We start from the raw sequence: 25341 nt of genomic DNA on the forward strand, positions 1-25341 counted from the left end.
TGTTAAATTTAGGATAAATTTTCAATCTATAAGCAGCACTACGGACACTTCTCAGCTGGACATATTGAGCAGAGATTTTTCAGAATCGAGTTCAAACAAGTGTTGGAGCCAACAAAATGAAACAGTTATGATAAACCGATTAGCTTCTCAGCAACCAGAGTTGTGCTAAAGTCTGTTACGGCCATAGTCGTGGAATCAACGGGTTCATATTTTCCGAGAACAGACGCGGTACCGTCAGAGACCACACACCTGGGTATTGTATCGCGGTAACGTAAGATTCTGCCCGCCGTCGCACGTTGGTGTTTCATGGAATGAAACGTTGATGCAACTCGATGATTCGATGATTCCTAGAACACCGAAGAGCGATGAATAATGTGGCTTAGCGAAAGGCTTGGCCGGTGCGGAGGTGTTCTTGTATCAGGAATATCCATTTTGCTTCGAAGGTGGAAACTTGAGTAGATTAGAGCGATATCTACGGCCTAGGGGTGCATCTTGCGTGATTTTAACTTTATTTCTTTTTAATTGGAGTGCAATAAAATGCAATTTTAATTTGCCGTACCATGAGAAAGGATTTTTTGATCGATTTGATGACTTTCGCAAAGTTGGTGGTAGGGTGTCAAATTTTCCCGGGGGTGTAGAATTTCCCGGGAAACAGGAAAAATATTTTTGAATCTCGGGAGCTCCCGGAATCCCGGGAAATTTTTGAAACAGTCATAAAATCTTTTTTTTTTTATTATATTTGTTTTGTTTTTCAAGCTTAAAATTAAAGATTACTCAATACCATTAATTGGTGATAATCTACACTTCAATCGAAACAAGGACAGAAGTTTTTAAAAAGCTTAAAAGAAATTAAACATGGATTTTGTTTTGTTCTTTGGCATGCCTTGGATTTTAAACGAACCACAGTTTTTAATCCAATGTGATTTACATCAAATAAATCTCTTATTTTTTTTTTAGCTGTTTTCACGTGACATGGCTAGAATAGTTTTTTTAAGTGTTATAAAAAAGAAACGACAGCAAATAAAATGATCCCAGTCAACGTTAAACTATAGATATGTTAAGAATTTCATGATTTATATAAAATATATTTTACAAATTATCTTTAAGTCACTACCGCCAACTGGGGAAAATCGGGACAGCAGTCTGAATAGGTAGAGGAGATTTTAAAGCAATACATTTGTAAATCGGAGAACTCATTTTGTTTTTCTGTTTCTGTTATCCGAAATCAATAAAAAAAAAAGCTGACTTAATTCGTAACTCCTGTCCTGGTGTCCTGATTGTCGTGAAAAAAGCAATGTTGGTGTTTGATGAAAAATATTTAAATGAGATATTTTTTTCAAATTTAAGATCATAAATATACATAAATATTTATGATGATTTATGTAAGTAAAAATACAGAATATAAATTTTAATGATTTAAAATTCTTACCGATTACTAAATATTCAACTGTTCATCTAAATTCACAACCAAATCTGAATTTCCAGACCAAATCTTTTTTTTTTTCAATTTCGAAAATTATCAAGACAGAATATAAAAATTTCCTTGATTCGAAAATTCCCGGTTTTGGAAAAATCAAGGAAAACTTGTCCCGAGAATTTCCAGGATGGACGCACAGTTGGTGGTTATGATTTGGACTTATTTTGGAAGAAATAGATGCATGTTATAAATTTCATGCTACGTTTTTTAAATGATCTTATCTTTTTTTATTTTTAAAGAGCTAAACTAATGTTTTGGAAAAATGGTTTGAAAAATTAAAAAAAATAATTTTACTTTTAAAATGAAATTTGCAGTGAAAATAAAGTAAATCCATTTTTTCGAAAAATGTTCAGTTTTGAGTATTTGAAAAATATGATAATCTCGCAATTTTTTAACGCTAAGAAAATTTCCGACATTTTTTCTTTTTTTAATTTTGTAGAAAATATCTTATTTAAATGTCATTAAATGGGCCCTTATTTTTCTTAAATTATGAGAAATGTCCTGTTCTTTTGAATTAAAATGGTCTGTAGCTCAGTGGTAAAGGCTTTGAATGGGAATCTGAAGGTATTGGGCCAGAATCCAGACGGTGGCACCTTAATTTTTTGGTTTTGTTCAACATAAACGGCAACATTATGGCAACATGATGGCAACAAAACAAACTACTTTACCGACATTTTTTGCAACCAAATTTTGTTTCTGCAATGTCGTTGCAACTAGAATGAATACAAGCGGCGAAATGTTGTCAACATACCATTTCGTGCGCTTTTTATGTCATCAGAAGTGTTGTAAGAATGTTGCCATAGCAACTTTTGATTGTTACGAAATAGTTGCAATCAAGGATACGCAATACAAAATGTTGCTTGTGAAGTGTATACAATATTGTTTTAGCCCCTCCATACAATTATTCTTGTAAACAATTACGCATTTTTTAAAGAAAGGGGCAAACTGAAAAAAGAGTGCTTATTAGACTCCACTGAGAAAAATAAAATATTTTCGAATTCGTTGCTGAGATATTTTTAAAATCTGCAAAGAATATAAATTTTCAAATACAGTCCGAAGGCCTCGGAATTTTTGTTTATCGTTGCCTTATTTTTGAACCTTTAAACTACTCTAAAGTGATTTAGAAATTTTATATTCAAGATGGCGGCCAATATGGCGGTGATGAAAAATTTAAAAAATGCATTTTGTAATTAAATAGGCTTAAACCATTCAAATTTCACTAAAATTGGTTCGCAGAATTCGAATTTGATGTTAAAAGTAAGAAAATGAAAAAAAATTAAAAAAAAATTGTTTGGTCTTGATTCGATTATCCGAAGTCCCATACAAACCTTCAGATAATCGAACTTCGAATAATTGAAACTTCGGATAATCGAGTCTGGACTGTATTTATTTGTTTAAGTTCTACCCAATTGACTCTCAATTATCAATCGATTATATCTTAAACTTCATTGAAAAAATTTAAAGTTTTAACTTTCGTAATTTTTTTTCAACTTCCAAAAAAAAAAAAAAATTATCGCTACCTCAATTATAATATTGAAACCCTTTTGTTATGTATGTCGTGATTTATTTATTGAAATATTGTATGTATGTATGCATGTATGATCACCATACCCGCAGGCAACTTGGTCCTGGAATCGAATGTGAGCGTTAGGTGAACAATTCGATCATCTTTTACTTCATAATCTGTACACCCACGTGCATTAGTTTTTTTGCACGAATTTTAGTGCTACAAATTCCGGTGCATAAAATAAAATAGCAGTGCATGGCAGTGCGTGGCCGAATGGTTACGCTGTCCACTTTGTAAGCGAATGATTCTGGGTTCGATTCCCATCTGCTCCAACCTTCCATCGAATGAGGAAGTAAAATGTCGGTCCCGGCCTTGGTTGTTGTTAGGCCGTTAAGTCATTACAGGTTTAGGAGTCGTCTCCATGCCATAAGTACAAACAACACACCAAACCAAGCCTACTCCGGTGGAATCGCTGGCGGCGGTTGGACTCTCAATCCGAAGGTCGTCAGTTCAAACACTGGGGTGGAAGGTTCCTTGGAGTAGAAAGAGGTTTGGGTGCTATCCCCATTCAAGCCTTCGGACTCCTAGGTTCGAGCAGAAACTTGCAATAGAGACCACAAAAGACCCGGGTCGTTAATGTGGATGGTTTGATTTTTTGAAAATAAAATAGGAGATAGGGGACCATCCATAAACCACGTGAACACTTTGGGGGGGGGGGTATGGCGATTGTCCACGATCCATACAATTTTTTGTATGGACAATTGTCCACGAGGGGTGGGGGGGGTAACGGATTCCCAAAACAGTGTCCACGTGGTTTATGGATGGTCCCTAGATAGATTTATTTATTGAAATATTGAACGCTAAAATATTTTTTTCAGGAAGTTGATGAAATTTTACATATTTTTTACTTTGAAACATTGATCAATAATTTCCAAGATATCATTGATTGAAAATTGAGGGTCGATTGGGTAAAACTTAAAACTTTGCTAAAAAAAACAAATTCATGAAATATTCATTTTTTGCAAGGCCATATCTCTGCAACCAAAGGTCGGAACATCAATGTAAAAAATCAAATGGTAGAAAATTTTCTCAGCTTTTCAAATATAAATATTTTTAATATGAAAAAAAAATATTTTTTAAGTTTTGATGTTAAAAAAAATCTATTTTGTTGAACAATTCACCCTTAAAATGGCTAGAATTCAAAACGATGCAATTTATCAAATTTTTAAAAAGCACTATTTGGTTAAGAATTCAATTTGACAACAGAAATGTTTTAAGTGCATTCTCGATTCATTTGATTAATTTTTTTTTTACAGAAATATAAACAAAATATTGAGCATCCATTGTTTCACTCTGGTTGTGAAGCCTAGGATTTTCAATTAGCGGCCTCCGGTCTGAGTAAGTGGTGAGATGCATGCACCAATGCGATACCACAATGGACTGCCTCAGGCACGTGTGGAACTAAGATCAGACACGTGTAGTATGTATTTCTTTCGCTCTATTGAGTGTTCATCGAAAGATTAATGCGGAATAGCCGTTGGTTAAGTCTGCATAAATCTTCCGAAGTTCACTGTGGCGCAAACCGGTTATTAGATTTCGATTTTCCGAGATTTGTGCGAACCAAAGTGCTTTACAATTGCTAATCGTTTATATCTGGTAGAACTGGTTCAATAATTGCTATACAATTGTAAACATTTTTCATTGCAAAAAAAACAATTCTTTTTCAAGCAAAAACTTTTAACTTTTGGACAGGTTGGAACCATTGAGCGTTAATTTATCACACTGATGGTGGAAAATGTACCACCCACTCGTGTGGTGAACTATCCACACCTCCACAAAATTTGAAAGCGCTGCAAAAAAAAAGAACGGGAAAATGTTTCCCCACAATTCTATAGCAGCAGAAAAAATAATCACAATTTAACAAGGGCAGGGTGCGCTGGTCCACTTCCTAGCATCAAATACACAGCAAGAAATTTGTCTTCATTGCAAAAAAAATATAAATGCTTGAAATTTTCTACATTTCAATTTCATTTTGCTGATAATACATAAAATAAAAAATTACTAATTTTATTTGAAATTGTAATGAATCGATGCAAGAAAAAAAAAAGTTAAAGTCTTCAAATTTGAACTGTGCCTTGGGTTGGCAGAAAAACATCCGGTGCAAACTTTTATAATATTGAAACAACTACACACACACAAATGATGTTGCATCGTCGAAAAAAAAACACATCATCAACCACAACCACACCGCGCACAGTCACTACGATATGTGCAAGGTAAAAAGTTAAAAATTTATGCTCATAAGCGAGAAAATGGTGTGGTTTAGCCGTGTAGTCGAGCATAACTAGAGGGTGGTGGTTACATCTGGCGCCAAGCGATTGTTGTGTGTGTGTGTGTGTGTGTGTAGAAGGTGTGCGTTGAGAGTACTGTTGTTGCTCAAATGGGCATTTTTAATAGAAACTTTATCAATTTATAATATCTCAATCATGATAGGACTGTCACATTTTGCTAAATAAATGACATCAGAGTGTCGTAAAAGTAATAAAAACGGTTCAAATTTTGGTCACAATTGCACAAAGGCCTCTGACATTTGGATCTGAAGCTGCCTGGCATGATTGGAATACCTGACCCAAATGCCATAAAGAATGAAAAATGAAAGGTACGCCGAAGGTTATTATTACATTTGCATATTTTTTATCCTTTTCATTCCCAACACTACACACATGTGACACAGGACACACTTATCCTAGCTTCACAGATAAAAAAAAATGATTTGACTTTGATTTCAAGATTTTTTAAATTATGATTCAAATTAAAAATAGTTTCAACATAACTATCAAAACAGAGCAGGATTAATTGCTACTTAAATAGCTTTAAACTTCATGAGAGATAAAAACTTCAAAATAAATCTTTATATCTGTGTTGAGATCACCCCCGCTGACTGAGTAGGATGGGGGAAACCTGCGTGAAGGGGTCCCATCCTCCTCAGGACTGACTGCAATAAAAAATAACATATCGCTGAAAAATGAAAGATAACACCCCTTGAGCACACACTCACTCGCACTCCCTCTCGAACGTTAGAAAAGATTTATACTTTTTTTTCACTCTTGTAAGGTTTTGAATAAATAAAAGCTTTGAGGAATGGAAACTGAACACATACAAAGTATAAGTCAGGCAATATGGTCCTTGCATTTCTACCATTGGAAAACTCTTCAGGATTTTAGCAGTTTTGTGTGCATTTGAGCTTGTTAAATGCAGGGTTGATCGAGATCTTAGTTGAAAAAAAAGCTTATTATTAGACAATTCAGAAATAAAATTTTAAAAAATCAACCCGTTATATAGCTGTATTTTTAAAACAATAAAACAAACACAATTTGACACCATTGCACTGAAACATGTGTGCGTGTGAAAAATCCTTAGCTTTGTCTTAGTTTGTGCTGAATTTTGAAAAAGATTCCCTTTGCGAAAGAAGAATTATAGATGGTTTTATCGTAAATAAAGAAAAAACGAAAACAGCAAACCTGAAAGATGTGGCAATAAATACGGGAATTAATCTTGCTTTATTGCCAGCAACAGAAAGCTTGCGTGTGCTCGTCGGAGGCCTGTTGAGCAGCAGAACTTTTGAGGAACAGATTTCAGATGGTGGAAAGTTTTTAAAGCTAGGTTCTGGATTGAAATTATGGGTTTAAATTAGAAGAAAAAAATGGTCTTGAAACATGTAGAATCAGGCCTGCTCAACGTCCGGCCCGCGACGGCTTTTCAAAATAGTTCTATGACCGGCCCTTAAGGCTGTTCACCTATGCGTCATGGGTTTCCTATGCAGATAGAACCTTTCGAAAATTTAATCCAGTAAATATTAAATAAATAAATTGATTGTCTGGATTAAAAAAAATTGCATGAGATCAAATTTTAACATATTGTAACATCATTTTCATTCATGTTTGAATTTAATTCTCATAATTTCAATATTGAGCTTTTCAAACTGAAAAATGGCGCAAGAAAATAAAATTACTCATTTCGTAAAATTGTGAAATTTATGGAAAAACTTGGATTGTTGTCTAAAAATGTACAAAATGACACTAAATTTTATTTTCTTTCAGTTTTAACTGTTTTTACTTCAAATTGAAGTTTTTTTCTATTTTCTATTTTTTTTAAACAAGTAAGCTAAAACTAATAAATTTTTCCGGAATAACTTTTTAGTGATAAAGTTTTTTTTTTAAAAAAAAAGCTCTAGATTGCTGCAAATTTTTAAAAATATTAAAATATGTCTCAAAATTTGAGTGCTCGGAAAGCAAAAAATATATTTTTTCATAAACATTGAATTTTGAAGAATATCCAATTGAAAATGAATTAAAAAATATTTTTACAATTTTTTGATTTTGTGTCTAGAGCAACTTTTTTCTCTGAAAATATTATTATCGGGTTTCTCGGACAATTTTACGTTAAATACTCAAAAATTGGAGGATTTCATTAACAAGATTCCAAGATATGATTTTTTGAAAATAGAAAATGTTATTTTTCGTAAAATTACGAAAAAGGAACAAAACTACTTTTTTCACTAAAACTGAAATAACTTTAGTTTTTTTTTTTTTTTTGGGTACCAAAACTACGCCTTCTAATTACGGAAATTCTTGTTCCCAATAAAGTATAGGCCATCGCTGAAATTTTAAAGATTTTTAGTTTTAGTGAAAAAAGTTGATTTTTTCGCGATTTTGTCACTTTTCAGGTTTTGCGCAAAACATTTAAAAATTGACAATAAAAGCCAATCAAATCAAATTATTTACTCTACAGCATAGCCTTGGTGTTCGAAGGCTTGACTGTTGAGGTAATTGCAAACCTCTTTTTACACCCTAGCTTCCATCCACCCGGGGATTCAAACTGACGACCTTTGGATTAATAGTCCAACTGCCTACCAGCGACTCCACCGAGACAGGACCCAGGGAGACGACTCCTTCACCTGGGCTGAGCTAACGACCTAACCAAAATTTATTTCCCCGTCCGACGAAAGGCGTGATCAGATAAATCTCGTCTCGAAAAATGCCACCGGGACCTTCCGGGATCAAACCCAGGCCGACTGGGTGAGAGGCAACCACGCTTACCCCTAACCACGGTTCCGACTTTTCGTCAATAAAAGCCATTTTTCCAAATTTCCATGTTTTCAGGATTGGATAATGAACGAGTACAGGTGTCTTCAAATCAAGTTTTTGAAAAATGTATGAAAAACGCATAATACAAATTGATTTTTTTTCATGAATTTGATTTGAAAATTGAACGAAATTTTTCTGCATAAGTTTATTCTCAGTATAACAAAGATAGATGCAACCTTTTGAAAATATCTTCAAAGATCCTTCACAGCCACAACGATAACGTACACGGAGAAAAAAGAGTTCCCAAAATCGTGAACAAGCGTTCATGAAAATGGGAACCACGAACAAAGTGTTCAAATTTCATGGTACGTTTTTCAAAATCGTACCATGGGATTTGAACACTTTGTTCGAGGTTCCCATTTTCATGAACGCTTGTTCACGATTTTGAGAACTCTTTTTTCTCCGTGTACTCAAGGCTAGACGTCAGAATTTCCTGGCCGACTCCTTTCATCTTAGAAGGCTTCCAATTTCACACATCGTTCCAGGAAGGGAGGCATGTTGCTGATAGCTAGTTTTGAGGCATTTTCACTATGCCCTGACGTTGTATGTTACACGAGTACGTAACACAGTCGATCGCTTCAATCTATTTGAAGTTGTAACACTTTTAGTGTCAGAGAGATTACATAGAGACTTGACTCTTTGCGCTCGGGATATTTTAGCTTTTCCTATAAAAGAGTTGCAAAGTTGCAACTTCTCAGTAATTCCGTTTTAAATTTTAAAGTTAAACGTACTCCATGAACCAAATTAAAGCAAAAAACTCATCACATCGGTTCGCAAAGTGAAGCTTTCACCCCGGTGATGAAAATCGGAAACCGGAACGACAAAACCCCCTCGCGGAGGAAGTGTGAGGTGGATTCTCCTCCACCTCACGCGAGCGTGAAATATGGACCAGCAGGATAAGCTTGATCCGAGTTATTTCTGCCTTCTTGGCGCGAAATGATGCTGTGCGCTCAAGGTTTCCCCCGTACGAGGTTGAGTCTCGATAGCGAAAAGTAATGGGGTTTTGATGGGAACATGCAAAGTAGTAGCGCGTCTTGTTACAAGGTTGTTGTTGGTGCGATTTGTAGTTACATCATAAGGTTCAGACGAGTTATGACTTGGAGCTGATAGTGCAGACGTTTAACGGTGGAACGATGGAGCTTGGAAATGTGATATTGATATCTGCAAAGAAAATGCTTGATTTATGGCTTGACAGGTTTTATTGTTTTTTTTTTAGTTTCATAAACTTATCAAATACAGCATGAATAAAATGGTAAGAAGTAAGAAGTAAGAAGTAAGAAGTAAGAAGTAAGAAGTAAGAAGTAAGAAGTAAGAAGTAAGAAGTAAGAAGTAAGAAGTAAGAAGTAAGAAGTAAGAAGTAAGAAGTAAGAAGTAAGAAGTAAGAAGTAAGAAGTAAGAAGTAAGAAGTAAGAAGTAAGAAGTAAGAAGTAAGAAGTAAGAAGTAAGAAGTAAGAAGTAAGAAGTAAGAAGTAAGAAGTAAGAAGTAAGAAGTAAGAAGTAAGAAGTAAGAAGTAAGAAGTAAGAAGTAAGAAGTAAGAAGTAAGAAGTAAGAAGTAAGAAGTAAGAAGTAAGAAGTAAGAAGTAAGAAGTAAGAAGTAAGAAGTAAGAAGTACGAAGTAAGAAGTAAGAAGTAAGAAGTAAGAAGTAAGAAGTAAGAAGTAAGAAGTAAGAAGTAAGAAGTAAGAAGTAAGAAGTAAGAAGTAAGAAGTAAGAAGTAAGAAGTAAGAAGTAAGAAGTAAGAAGTAAGAAGTAAGAAGTAAGAAGTAAGAAGTAAGAAGTAAGAAGTCAAAATTCGAAGAGTCTTTTCCATAGTTGTGCAATCAAATACCATCAAATTTAACGATATCTTCAACCGTTCCAGAAGATGTGTTTATCGATCTGGCGAAAACTTACAATGAATTGTATTTTGTCACGCGTTGATGATTTTGATTTATTTCCGTCTAGATTGTGGGCCAAGTACTAGCAATCAATCATCGCCTCCACTTAAAATTTCAGGCAATCGCGTCCTGTGTATAAATCGTATTTATGAGATTTATTTTTCATGAGATTTTATCGCCATCCAAGTTAAAAGAATATTTACGCAGCAATTTAAAATTGAATGTATTTCTGATTGAAAATTCGTCAATATTTATCATAGACTTATACGAAGGCATTCCAGAATTATGATACAATTAAACAAAATAAACAAAAAAAAAACCTATAAAAGGCATAAAAAGAGAAAAATATTAAATTTAAATATTCAAAATCAAATCTTGCAAGTACAAAAAATGATCCACGTTTCAACACACATTAATTGAAATTTAATATTGTTTGACGCTTATCTCGAAAGAAGGGAAATAACAATTCAAACAGAGCGGAAATGATGCTTGAACCATCAGTGCTTGGCATCCGATGGTATGTGCGAGTAAACTGCACCCATGAGACAAATAGTGATGCCAACATTTTATAAATTTATTTTTTAACAATATAATAATAAATTCACGCAAAAATCCCAAAATCTATTCATCAATTTAAGAGGGAAAATAAATTCAATTAGAAATTCTTAAAGTAAACAATTCTGAACATTTCGAATTAATAAGTTTGGCAACACTGCTCAACCTACTGCCAATCCCCGCAACTGGTTCATGATGTCACAGAGCACAGGTCTTGCGGGGTTTTCCTTTTATTGGCAATCGCCAGACTAACAGCTTCTCTGATGCTTCCGTTACTGCATGTGCTAAGCTTGCACTAAACCCCTAGGGTTGTCGTACAATTTGCATCAACTTATAAAATAATCTCGACAACTCCTTGCCAAGGAAATTAATTGGCCAAAGGCAGCCTAAAGGGCAAAGTGCACTTACTTTAAGATTTCCGCAAATTATCTAGTTTAGATTTAAATTGTTGATATCAGAGCAATCCTTTTGTTATCCTTGCTGAATTTTCCAGACTATTTCCGTCATTTTTCCATCTAAACGGATGAAGTAAGTTTTCTCAGGCGAAAACAACCACATAAATTTGGCCATTTTCTGGCAAGCCAAAACGATGTGACTTTTATGGTAGCAAAAAAAATAGCATTGCCTTTTCGATTTTAAAATGCTTCCCTTTTTCCCTTGTTTTTTCCTTCCACGAAAAAGGGTTTCCTTGCGTGTTTGTGGTGGTCGGGAAACCTGCACGAGTAATCGAATATCGGGTTATTTCCACGAAATTGGCTTCCTGCGGGTTATTTTCCAATTTGAAACATATGCGACCTGATTTTCGGTGCGGTTTTGATGGATCGTTGAAGACGAAGTTTTTTTTTTTTTTTTGGGAGCAATGTGGCATTAATATAAATAAGGTCTTAATTTAAAAAAAAAAAAACCAGCTGTAACAATAACCATTGGCATTTCCAGGCTTACCCAACAAAAAATCTCAAATTATCACATCAATTCGTCAACATTACGACCACAATCCCCAACCTGGAAACCGGGTTCCTACCAAAAACCGTCACTCATATCTGAATTTATCACCTCAGGATTCCACCATCCCACCGGAACGGCTCTATCAACCCACCGAGAACCTCCAAGGAAGGATGAGGGTGAGGTCGTCGCATTAGCATACATTGTCCCACACAAACACACACACATGGCGAATCTGCTTATGTTATACTTTTGCGAATCCGTAAAATATTCAAAATTTATCGCACATTTCGCAAGCTCACCTCCCATAAGTAATGGTTCCCCGGGTGACAATTCTATCTCGGAACCCGGCTAGGAACATACACGCTGCTGATGCTGTTGCCAGGAGGGACTTTGTCGTATGTGGACCGACCCCGTTTGTTTTTGCGGGCCACCAACTCCGACGGAGATAATCATGTGGTCGCTACCGGGGGTTTGGGCACGGAATTTACAAAATGCAGATTTATTAAGCAAATTCATAAACCTTAAAAAAAATCAAACTAAAGAGAGTTTGTTTAAATATTTCGTTACTTGTTTTTCATCTTCAACTCCAGATTCTAAAAATGCTATTTCCAAAGTCTTCAATGCCTATTGAGAAAAAAATATAGTGTGGATGCTGGTTCAATTTTTTTTAAATATTGTTTTAAGCTCAACAAAAATCAATTGAACTCAATTAATACAATTGCGATTTTGAACGAATGAACTTTGTCTAGCTTTTATAAGTCAACATCAAGAATAGTAGAAAATCCAATAAAAACAAATACATTTAATTATATTTGAAAGGCCTCAAAGGTCACAAGTTATCTGAAAACATTTTTATATTTTCCAAATCAACATAATTTTATTTTTTTATTCAGATAACAGTTTGTCCATGCATATGTCAAAACACACATTTTGCCGACATTGTTCAAATAGATTTGTATTTGTGTTTTGACGAATTAATTTCTTAAGGGGTAATTCTCCGTCAACTCACACAGCAGTTGCCCGACCCTTCTTGGATTTGCATGAAACTTTGTCCTAAGGGGTAACTTTTGTCCCTGATCACGAATCCGAGGTCTATTTTTCCTATCTCTTGACGGTCGTACCGCCCCCCTCCAATTTTTGAACAAGCAAAAAAAGAGGTGTTATTCAATAATTTGCAGCCTGAAACGGTGATGAGATAGAAATTAGGTTTCATACGGACTTTTATGCAAAATTGTACAAAATTTTAGAAAACGTAATTTTAAGAGAAATTTTATGTTCATTTCGAATTTACATTGACACAGTAGGATTATTTTGAGCAATTCTTTACCAAAACCGGAAATGGATTTTATTTGTATTTTTTGATTTGGCTCAAACTTTGTGGGGGCCTTCCCTGTGACCAAATAAGCTATTTTGTGTCATTGGTTCACCCATACAAGTCTCCATACAATTTTGGCTGCTGTCCATACAAAAATGGTATGTAAATATTCAAACAGCTGTAACTTTTGAGTGGTGTCTTCGGCAAAGTTGTAGGTATTGTTGAGGACAATTGAGAAAAAAATAGGTACACGAAAAAAAAAATTTGCAGATTTTTTTATCAATTTTTTTTTCACTAAAACTCAATTTCCCAAAATATGTATTTTTTGATTTTCGAGATTTTTTTATATGTTTTAGGGGACAAAAATCCGCAACTTTTGAGCTATAGAGAAACATGGTCAAAAAATCTGCCGCCAAATTATGATTTTTTGAAAAAATAGTGATTTTTAGAAAAAATCCAAATTTCATGCAAAAACAAATTTGAAATCAATTTTTAATGCAAAATTGAATTTGCAATCGAAAAGTACACTACAGATTTTTTGATAAAGGGCTTCGCTTTCAAGATACGGGCACCAAAAGTTTGATTTTAGCAAAATATTTGCAGTTTTTCGATTTTTAAAAATAGTGTTCATGAGCGACCATTTCTAAAAATATTTTTTTTGAAAAGTTCAGAAAATTTGCTATAAAATTGTCTAAGAAACATTGAAGATTGGACCTCGGGTTGCTGAGATACAGCCGCTTTAAGAAAAAGAAACACGAAAATTGAAGTTTTCTATGTCTCACCAAAACAAACCACCATTTTCTAATGTCGATATCTCAGCAACTAATGGTCCGATTTCCAATGTTAATACATGAAACATTCGTGAAATTTTCCGATCTTTTCGAAAAAAATATTTTGAAAAAAATTAAATCAAGACTAACATTTTAAAAGGGCAAAACATTGAATATTACGCCAATTTAAAATGTTAGTCTTGATTTAATTTTTTTCAAAATATTTTTTTCGAAAAGATCGGAAAATTTCACGAATGTTTCATGTATTAACATTGAAAATCGGACCATTAGTTGCTGAGATATCGACATTAGAAAATGGTGGTTTGTTTTGGTGAGACATAGAAAACTTCAATTTTCGTGTTTCTTTTTCTTTAAGCGGCTGTATCTCAGCAACCCGAGGTCCAATCTTTAATGTCTCTTAAACAATTTTATAGCAAATTTTCTGAAATTTAAAAAAAAAATATTTTTAGAAATGGTCGCTCATGGTCACTATTTTTAAAAATCGAAAAACTCCAAATATTTTGCTAAAATCAAACTTTCGGTGGCTATATCTTGAAAACGGAGCACTTTATCAAAAAAATTGTAAAGTACTTTTCGATTGCAAATTCAATTTTGCATAACAAAATAGCTTCAAATTTGTTTTTGCATGAAATTTGGATTTTTTCAAAAAATCACTATTTTTCAAAAATTCATAACTTGGCGGCAGATTTTTTGACCATGTTTCTCTATGGCTCAAAAGTTGCGGGTTTTTGTCCCCTAAAACATATCAAAAAATCTCGAAAATCAAAAAATACGTATTTTGGGAAATTGAGTTTTAGTGAAAAAAAAGTTAAAAAAAAAATCTGCAATTTTTTTTCCGTGTACCTATTTTTTTCTCAATAGTCCTCAACAATACCTACAACTTTGCCGAAGACACCAAATTGATCAGAAAATTCACTCAAAAGTTACAGCTGTTTGAATATTTACATACCATTTTTGTATGGACAGCAGCCAAAATTGTATGGAGACTTGTATGGGTGAACCAATGACACAAAATAGCTTATTTGGTCATAGGGAAGGCCCCCACAAAGTTTGAGTCAAATCAAAAAATACAAAAAATAAAAATGGTCGAAATCGGCCGATTTCGTAGAGAGTTGCTCTTTTTTCAAAAAAAAAAAAAATCAAATTATTCGCTCTACAGCATTGCCTTGGCGTTCTCGATTGTGAGATTCCTACTTGAAACTAGGTGTCCGAAGGCTTGATTGTTGAGGCAATTGCAAACCTCTTATTTTTTCAATTAGCATTAGCATTAGCATTAGCAATAAAGGTCGCACAATTCCGGATGGCTGCACAACGCTTATCTTGCTGTTTAACTGTAATTAAACGTATGATAGCACTAGACTTTCATCCGGTTACAATATTCCAACACGGGAGATACCATGTTTTCATCTTTAGATGAGCGTGTAATACTATCCAGTAAGATAAGGGGCTCCTGGCCGGTACCTTGCTAACCTCGGGGATTGGAAGGTATGTTAGTAAAAATCTATCTAGAATGCGCAGAGATCTCTACGTCACCTAGTGGTATAGATGTTTGTAGGGAGGTTTTGGACTCAATGTTAGTAAATTGAACGTTTGTTTTTTTAATTCCATCACCACCACCACCAAAACAATACCATCACCACAAAAAGCCATGCTAGATTTTAATACAAATACATTACAAAACGAACACGACAATAAAACCATCATCCCGGCACTGCCTACTGACGCGCAATAATATTCATTAGCACAATGACCCCCCACTGCATGCATGACTCGAACATGAACACGAACACAGCTCAAAGAGAACACCACAAAAACCCATCTTCCCATCACCACTGCTTGCACGATACTGACGCGCAATAATATTCATTAGCACAATGACCCCCCACTGCATGCATGACTCGAACATGAACACGAACACAGCTCAAAGAGAACACCACAAAAACCCATCTTCCCATCACCACTGCTTGCACGATACTGACGCGCAATAATATTCATTAGCATAATGACCCCCCACTGCATGCATGACTCGAACATGAACACGAACACAGCTCAAAGAGAACACCACAAAAACCCATCTTCCCATCACCACTGCTTGCACGATACTGACGCGCAATAATATTCATTAGCACAATGACCCCCCACTGCATGCATGACTCGAACATGAACATGAACACAGCTCAAAGAGAACACCACAAAAACCCATCTTCCCATCACCACTGCTTGCACGATACTGACGCGCAATAATATTCATTAGCACAATGACCCCCCACTGCATGCATGACTCGAACATGAACATGAACACAGCTCAAAGAGAACACCACAAAAACCCATCTTCCCATCACCACTGCTTGCACGATACTGACGCGCAATAATATTCATTAGCATAATGACCCCCCACTGCATGCATGACTCGAACATGAACACGAACACAGCACAAAGAGAGCACCACAAAAACCCATCTTCCCATCACCACTGCTTGCACGATACTGACGCGCAATAATATTCATTAGCACAATGACCCCCCACTGCATGCATGACTCGAACATGAACACGAACACAGCACAAAGAGAGCACCACAAAAACCCATCTTCCCATCACCACTGCTTGCACGATACTGACGCGCAATAATATTCATTAGCACAATGACCCCCCACTGCATGCATGACTCGAACATGAACACGAACACAGCTCAAAGAGAACACCACAAAAACCCATCTTCCCATCACCACTGCTTGCACGATACTGACGCGCAATAATATTCATTAGCACAATGACCCCCCACTGCATGCATGACTCGAACATGAACACGAACACAGCACAAAGAGAGCACCACAAAAACCCATCTTCCCATCACCACTGCTTGCACGATACTGACGCGCAATAATATTCATTAGCACAATGACCCCCCACTGCATGCATGACTCGAACATGAACACGAACACAGCTCAAAGAGAACACCACAAAAACCCATCTTCCCATCACCACTGCTTGCACGATACTGACGCGCAATAATATTCATTAGCATAATGACCCCCCACTGCATGCATGACTCGAACATGAACACGAACACAGCACAAAGAGAGCACCACAAAAACCCATCTTCCCATCACCACTGCTTGCACGATACTGACGCGCAATAATATTCATTAGCACAATGACCCCCCACTGCATGCATGACTCGAACATGAACACGAACACAGCTCAAAGAGAACACCACAAAAACCCATCTTCCCATCACCACTGCTTGCACGATACTGACGCGCAATAATATTCATTAGCACAATGACCCCCCACTGCATGCATGACTCGAACATGAACACGAACACAGCTCAAAGAGAACACCACAAAAACCCATCTTCCCATCACCACTGCTTGCACGATACTGACGCGCAATAATATTCATTAGCACAATGACCCCCCACTGCATGCATGACTCGAACATGAACACGAACACAGCTCAAAGAGAACACCACAAAAACCCATCTTCCCATCACCACTGCTTGCACGATACTGACGCGCAATAATATTCATTAGCACAATGACCCCCCACTGCATGCATGACTCGAACATGAACACGAACACAGCACAAAGAGAGCACCACAAAAACCCATCTTCCCATCACCACTGCTTGCACGATACTGACGCGCAATAATATTCATTAGCACAATGACCCCCCACTGCATGCATGACTCGAACATGAACACGAACACAGCACAAAGAGAGCACCACAAAAACCCATCTTCCCATCACCACTGCTTGCACGATACTGACGCGCAATAATATTCATTAGCACAATGACCCCCCACTGCATGCATGACTCGAACATGAACACGAACACAGCACAAAGAGAGCACCACAAAAACCCATCTTCCCATCACCACTGCTTGCACGATACTGACGCGCAATAATATTCATTAGCACAATGACCCCCCACTGCATGCATGACTCGAACATGAACACGAACACAGCACAAAGAGAGCACCACAAAAACCCATCTTCCCATCACCACTGCTTGCACGATACTGACGCGCAATAATATTCATTAGCACAATGACCCCCCACTGCATGCATGACTCGAACATGAACACGAACACAGCTCAAAGAGAACACCACAAAAACCCATCTTCCCATCACCACTGCTTGCACGATACTGACGCGCAATAATATTCATTAGCACAATGACCCCCCACTGCATGCATGACTCGAACATGAACACGAACACAGCTCAAAGAGAACACCACAAAAACCCATCTTCCCATCACCACTGCTTGCACGATACTGACGCGCAATAATATTCATTAGCACAATGACCCCCCACTGCATGCATGACTCGAACATGAACACGAACACAGCTCAAAGAGAACACCACAAAAACCCATCTTCCCATCACCACTGCTTGCACGATACTGACGCGCAATAATATTCATTAGCACAATGACCCCCCACTGCATGCATGACTCGAACATGAACACGAACACAGCTCAAAGAGAACACCACAAAAACCCATCTTCCCATCACCACTGCTTGCACGATACTGACGCGCAATAATATTCATTAGCACAATGACCCCCCACTGCATGCATGACTCGAACATGAACACGAACACAGCACAAAGAGAGCACCACAAAAACCCATCTTCCCATCACCACTGCTTGCACGATACTGACGCGCAATAATATTCATTAGCACAATGACCCCCCACTGCATGCATGACTCGAACATGAACACGAACACAGCTCAAAGAGAACACCACAAAAACCCATCTTCCCATCACCACTGCTTGCACGATACTGACGCGCAATAATATTCATTAGCATAATGACCCCCCACTGCATGCATGACTCGAACATGAACACGAACACAGCACAAAGAGAGCACCACAAAAACCCATCTTCCCATCACCACTGCTTGCACGATACTGACGCGCAATAATATTCATTAGCACAATGACCCCCCACTGCATGCATGACTCGAACATGAACACGAACACAGCTCAAAGAGAACACCACAAAAACCCATCTTCCCATCACCACTGCTTGCACGATACTGACGCGCAATAATATTCATTAGCATAATGACCCCCCACTGCATGCATGACTCGAACATGAACACGAACACAGCACAAAGAGAGCACCACAAAAACCCATCTTCCCATCACCACTGCTTGCACGATACTGACGCGCAATAATATTCATTAGCACAATGACCCCCCACTGCATGCATGACTCGAACATGAACACGAACACAGCTCAAAGAGAACACCACAAAAACCCATCTTCCCATCACCACTGCTTGCACGATACTGACGCGCAATAATATTCATTAGCATAATGACCCCCCACTGCATGCATGACTCGAACATGAACACGAACACAGCACAAAGAGAGCACCACAAAAACCCATCTTCCCATCACCACTGCTTGCACGATACTGACGCGCAATAATATTCATTAGCACAATGACCCCCCACTGCATGCATGACTCGAACATGAACACGAACACAGCACAAAGAGAGCACCACAAAAACCCATCTTCCCATCACCACTGCTTGCACGATACTGACGCGCAATAATATTCATTAGCACAATGACCCCCCACTGCATGCATGACTCGAACATGAACACGAACACAGCTCAAAGAGAACACCACAAAAACCCATCTTCCCATCACCACTGCTTGCACGATACTGACGCGCAATAATATTCATTAGCACAATGACCCCCCACTGCATGCATGACTCGAACATGAACACGAACACAGCTCAAAGAGAACACCACAAAAACCCATCTTCCCATCACCACTGCTTGCACGATACTGACGCGCAATAATATTCATTAGCACAATGACCCCCCACTGCATGCATGACTCGAACATGAACACGAACACAGCTCAAAGAGAACACCACAAAAACCCATCTTCCCATCACCACTGCTTGCACGATACTGACGCGCAATAATATTCATTAGCACAATGACCCCCCACTGCATGCATGACTCGAACATGAACACGAACACAGCACAAAGAGAGCACCACAAAAACCCATCTTCCCATCACCACTGCTTGCACGATACTGACGCGCAATAATATTCATTAGCACAATGACCCCCCACTGCATGCATGACTCGAACATGAACACGAACACAGCTCAAAGAGAACACCACAAAAACCCATCTTCCCATCACCACTGCTTGCACGATACTGACGCGCAATAATATTCATTAGCACAATGACCCCCCACTGCATGCATGACTCGAACATGAACACGAACACAGCTCAAAGAGAACACCACAAAAACCCATCTTCCCATCACCACTGCTTGCACGATACTGACGCGCAATAATATTCATTAGCATAATGACCACCACTGCATGCATGACTCGAACATGAACACGAACACAGCACAAAGAGAGCACCACAAAAACCCATCTTCCCATCACCACTGCTTGCACGATACTGACGCGCAATAATATTCATTAGCACAATGACCCCCCACTGCATGCATGACTCGAACATGAACACGAACACAGCTCAAAGAGAACACCACAAAAACCCATCTTCCCATCACCACTGCTTGCACGATACTGACGCGCAATAATATTCATTAGCATAATGACCCCCCACTGCATGCATGACTCGAACATGAACACGAACACAGCACAAAGAGAGCACCACAAAAACCCATCTTCCCATCACCACTGCTTGCACGATACTGACGCGCAATAATATTCATTAGCACAATGACCCCCCACTGCATGCATGACTCGAACATGAACACGAACACAGCTCAAAGAGAACACCACAAAAACCCATCTTCCCATCACCACTGCTTGCACGATACTGACGCGCAATAATATTCATTAGCATAATGACCCCCCACTGCATGCATGACTCGAACATGAACACGAACACAGCACAAAGAGAGCACCACAAAAACCCATCTTCCCATCACCACTGCTTGCACGATACTGACGCGCAATAATATTCATTAGCACAATGACCCCCCACTGCATGCATGACTCGAACATGAACACGAACACAGCACAAAGAGAGCACCACAAAAACCCATCTTCCCATCACCACTGCTTGCACGATACTGACGCGCAATAATATTCATTAGCACAATGACCCCCCACTGCATGCATGACTCGAACATGAACACGAACACAGCTCAAAGAGAACACCACAAAAACCCATCTTCCCATCACCACTGCTTGCACGATACTGACGCGCAATAATATTCATTAGCACAATGACCCCCCACTGCATGCATGACTCGAACATGAACACGAACACAGCTCAAAGAGAACACCACAAAAACCCATCTTCCCATCACCACTGCTTGCACGATACTGACGCGCAATAATATTCATTAGCACAATGACCCCCCACTGCATGCATGACTCGAACATGAACACGAACACAGCTCAAAGAGAACACCACAAAAACCCATCTTCCCATCACCACTGCTTGCACGATACTGACGCGCAATAATATTCATTAGCACAATGACCCCCCACTGCATGCATGACTCGAACATGAACACGAACACAGCACAAAGAGAGCACCACAAAAACCCATCTTCCCATCACCACTGCTTGCACGATACTGACGCGCAATAATATTCATTAGCACAATGACCCCCCACTGCATGCATGACTCGAACATGAACACGAACACAGCTCAAAGAGAACACCACAAAAACCCATCTTCCCATCACCACTGCTTGCACGATACTGACGCGCAATAATATTCATTAGCACAATGACCCCCCACTGCATGCATGACTCGAACATGAACACGAACACAGCTCAAAGAGAACACCACAAAAACCCATCTTCCCATCACCACTGCTTGCACGATACTGACGCGCAATAATATTCATTAGCACAATGACCCCCCACTGCATGCATGACTCGAACATGAACACGAACACAGCTCAAAGAGAACACCACAAAAACCCATCTTCCCATCACCACTGCTTGCACGATACTGACGCGCAATAATATTCATTAGCACAATGACCCCCCACTGCATGCATGACTCGAACATGAACACGAACACAGCACAAAGAGAGCACCACAAAAACCCATCTTCCCATCACCACTGCTTGCACGATACTGACGCGCAATAATATTCATTAGCACAATGACCCCCCACTGCATGCATGACTCGAACATGAACACGAACACAGCACAAAGAGAGCACCACAAAAACCCATCTTCCCATCACCACTGCTTGCACGATACTGACGCGCAATAATATTCATTAGCACAATGACCCCCCACTGCATGCATGACTCGAACATGAACACGAACACAGCTCAAAGAGAACACCACAAAAACCCATCTTCCCATCACCACTGCTTGCACGATACTGACGCGCAATAATATTCATTAGCACAATGACCCCCCACTGCATGCATGACTCGAACATGAACACGAACACAGCTCAAAGAGAACACCACAAAAACCCATCTTCCCATCACCACTGCTTGCACGATACTGACGCGCAATAATATTCATTAGCACAATGACCCCCCACTGCATGCATGACTCGAACATGAACACGAACACAGCTCAAAGAGAACACCACAAAAACCCATCTTCCCATCACCACTGCTTGCACGATACTGACGCGCAATAATATTCATTAGCACAATGACCCCCCACTGCATGCATGACTCGAACATGAACACGAACACAGCACAAAGAGAGCACCACAAAAACCCATCTTCCCATCACCACTGCTTGCACGATACTGACGCGCAATAATATTCATTAGCACAATGACCCCCCACTGCATGCATGACTCGAACATGAACACGAACACAGCACAAAGAGAGCACCACAAAAACCCATCTTCCCATCACCACTGCTTGCACGATACTGACGCGCAATAATATTCATTAGCACAATGACCCCCCACTGCATGCATGACTCGAACATGAACACGAACACAGCACAAAGAGAGCACCACAAAAACCCATCTTCCCATCACCACTGCTTGCACGATACTCGCAAACCTCTTATTTTTTCAATTAGAACTAAAAATTTCATTTCAAAATTTCGTCATTTTTTAGAGTGTTACAATGTTCTACAAAGTTGTAGAGCAGACAATAAAATAATAAATTTTGATATAAAAAATCAAGGAGTTTGCTTACAAACAGGAGTTATCGCGATTTTACGAACAAAAAGTTTTGAAAAAAAGCTTTTCCGCGTTTCTCTTTGTTTCGTCGGCCGTGTCTGTCGCGGGTGACCAAAAAATTAGGTACACGGAAAGAAAATTGCCGATTTTTTTATTAACATTTTTTCACAAAAACTCAATTTCCCAAAATACGTATTTTTTATTTTTGAGATTTTTTGATATGTTTTAGGGGACAAAACCCCGCAACTTTTGAGCCATAGAGAAACATGGTTAAAAAATCTGCCGCCGAGTTATGAATTTTTGAAAAATAGTGATTTTTGGAAAAAATCGAAATTTTATGCAAAAACAAATTTGACGTAATTTTTTAATGTAAAATTGAATTTCCAATCGAAAAGTACTTTGCAGTTTTTTTTTGATAAAAAAATCTGTTTTCAAGATATAGCCACCGAAAGTTTGATTTTAGCGAAATATTTGCAGTTTTTCGATTTTTAAAAATAGTGAGCATGAGTGACCATTTCTAAAAATAAAAAAAATATAAAAATGTCACGAATGTTTCATGTTTTAACATTGAAAATCGGACCATTAGTTGCTGAGATATTAGCATTAGCATTAGCATTAGCAATAAAGGTCGCACAATTCCGGATGGCTGCACAACGCTTATCTTGCTGTTTAACTGTAATTAAACGTATGATAGCACTAGACTTTCATCCGGTTACAATATTCCAACACGGGAGATACCATGTTTTCATCTTTAGATGAGCGTGTAATACTATCCAGTAAGATAAGGGGCTCCTGGCCGGTACCTTGCTAACCTCGGGGATTGGAAGGTATGTTAGTAAACATCTATCTAGAATGCGCAGAGATCTCTACGTCACCTAGTGGTATAGATGTTTGTAGGGAGGTTTTGGACTCAATGTTAGTAAATTGAACGTTTGTTTTTTTAATTCCATCACCACCACCACCAAAACAATACCATCACCACAAAAAGCCATGCTAGATTTTAATACAAATACATTACAAAACGAACACGACAATAAAACCATCATCCCGGCACTGCCTACTGACGCGCAATAATATTCATTAGCACAATGACCCCCCACTGCATGTATGACTCGAACATGAACACGAACACAGCTCAAAGAGAACACCACAAAAACCCATCTTCCCATCACCACTGCTTGCACGATACTGACGCGCAATAATATTCATTAGCACAATGACCCCCCACTGCATGCATGACTCGAACATGAACACGAACACAGCTCAAAGAGAACACCACAAAAACCCATCTTCCCATCACCACTGCTTGCACGATACTGACGCGCAATAATATTCATTAGCATAATGACCCCCCACTGCATGCATGACTCGAACATGAACACGAACACAGCTCAAAGAGAACACCACAAAAACCCATCTTCCCATCACCACTGCTTGCACGATACTGACGCGCAATAATATTCATTAGCACAATGACCCCCCACTGCATGCATGACTCGAACATGAACATGAACACAGCTCAAAGAGAACACCACAAAAACCCATCTTCCCATCACCACTGCTTGCACGATACTGACGCGCAATAATATTCATTAGCACAATGACCCCCCACTGCATGCATGACTCGAACATGAACATGAACACAGCTCAAAGAGAACACCACAAAAACCCATCTTCCCATCACCACTGCTTGCACGATACTGACGCGCAATAATATTCATTAGCATAATGACCCCCCACTGCATGCATGACTCGAACATGAACACGAACACAGCACAAAGAGAGCACCACAAAAACCCATCTTCCCATCACCACTGCTTGCACGATACTGACGCGCAATAATATTCATTAGCATAATGACCCCCCACTGCATGCATGACTCGAACATGAACACGAACACAGCACAAAGAGAGCACCACAAAAACCCATCTTCCCATCACCACTGCTTGCACGATACTGACGCGCAATAATATTCATTAGCACAATGACCCCCCACTGCATGCATGACTCGAACATGAACACGAACACAGCTCAAAGAGAACACCACAAAAACCCATCTTCCCATCACCACTGCTTGCACGATACTGACGCGCAATAATATTCATTAGCATAATGACCCCCCACTGCATGCATGACTCGAACATGAACACGAACACAGCACAAAGAGAGCACCACAAAAACCCATCTTCCCATCACCACTGCTTGCACGATACTGACGCGCAATAATATTCATTAGCACAATGACCCCCCACTGCATGCATGACTCGAACATGAACATGAACACAGCTCAAAGAGAACACCACAAAAACCCATCTTCCCATCACCACTGCTTGCACGATACTGACGCGCAATAATATTCATTAGCACAATGACCCCCCACTGCATGCATGACTCGAACATGAACACGAACACAGCTCAAAGAGAACACCACAAAAACCCATCTTCCCATCACCACTGCTTGCACGATACTGACGCGCAATAATATTCATTAGCATAATGACCCCCCACTGCATGCATGACTCGAACATGAACACGAACACAGCACAAAGAGAGCACCACAAAAACCCATCTTCCCATCACCAC

Source organism: Culex pipiens, chromosome 2, assembly GCF_016801865.2.
Source record: "Culex pipiens pallens isolate TS chromosome 2, TS_CPP_V2, whole genome shotgun sequence".
Classification (NCBI taxonomy): domain Eukaryota; kingdom Metazoa; phylum Arthropoda; class Insecta; order Diptera; family Culicidae; genus Culex; species Culex pipiens.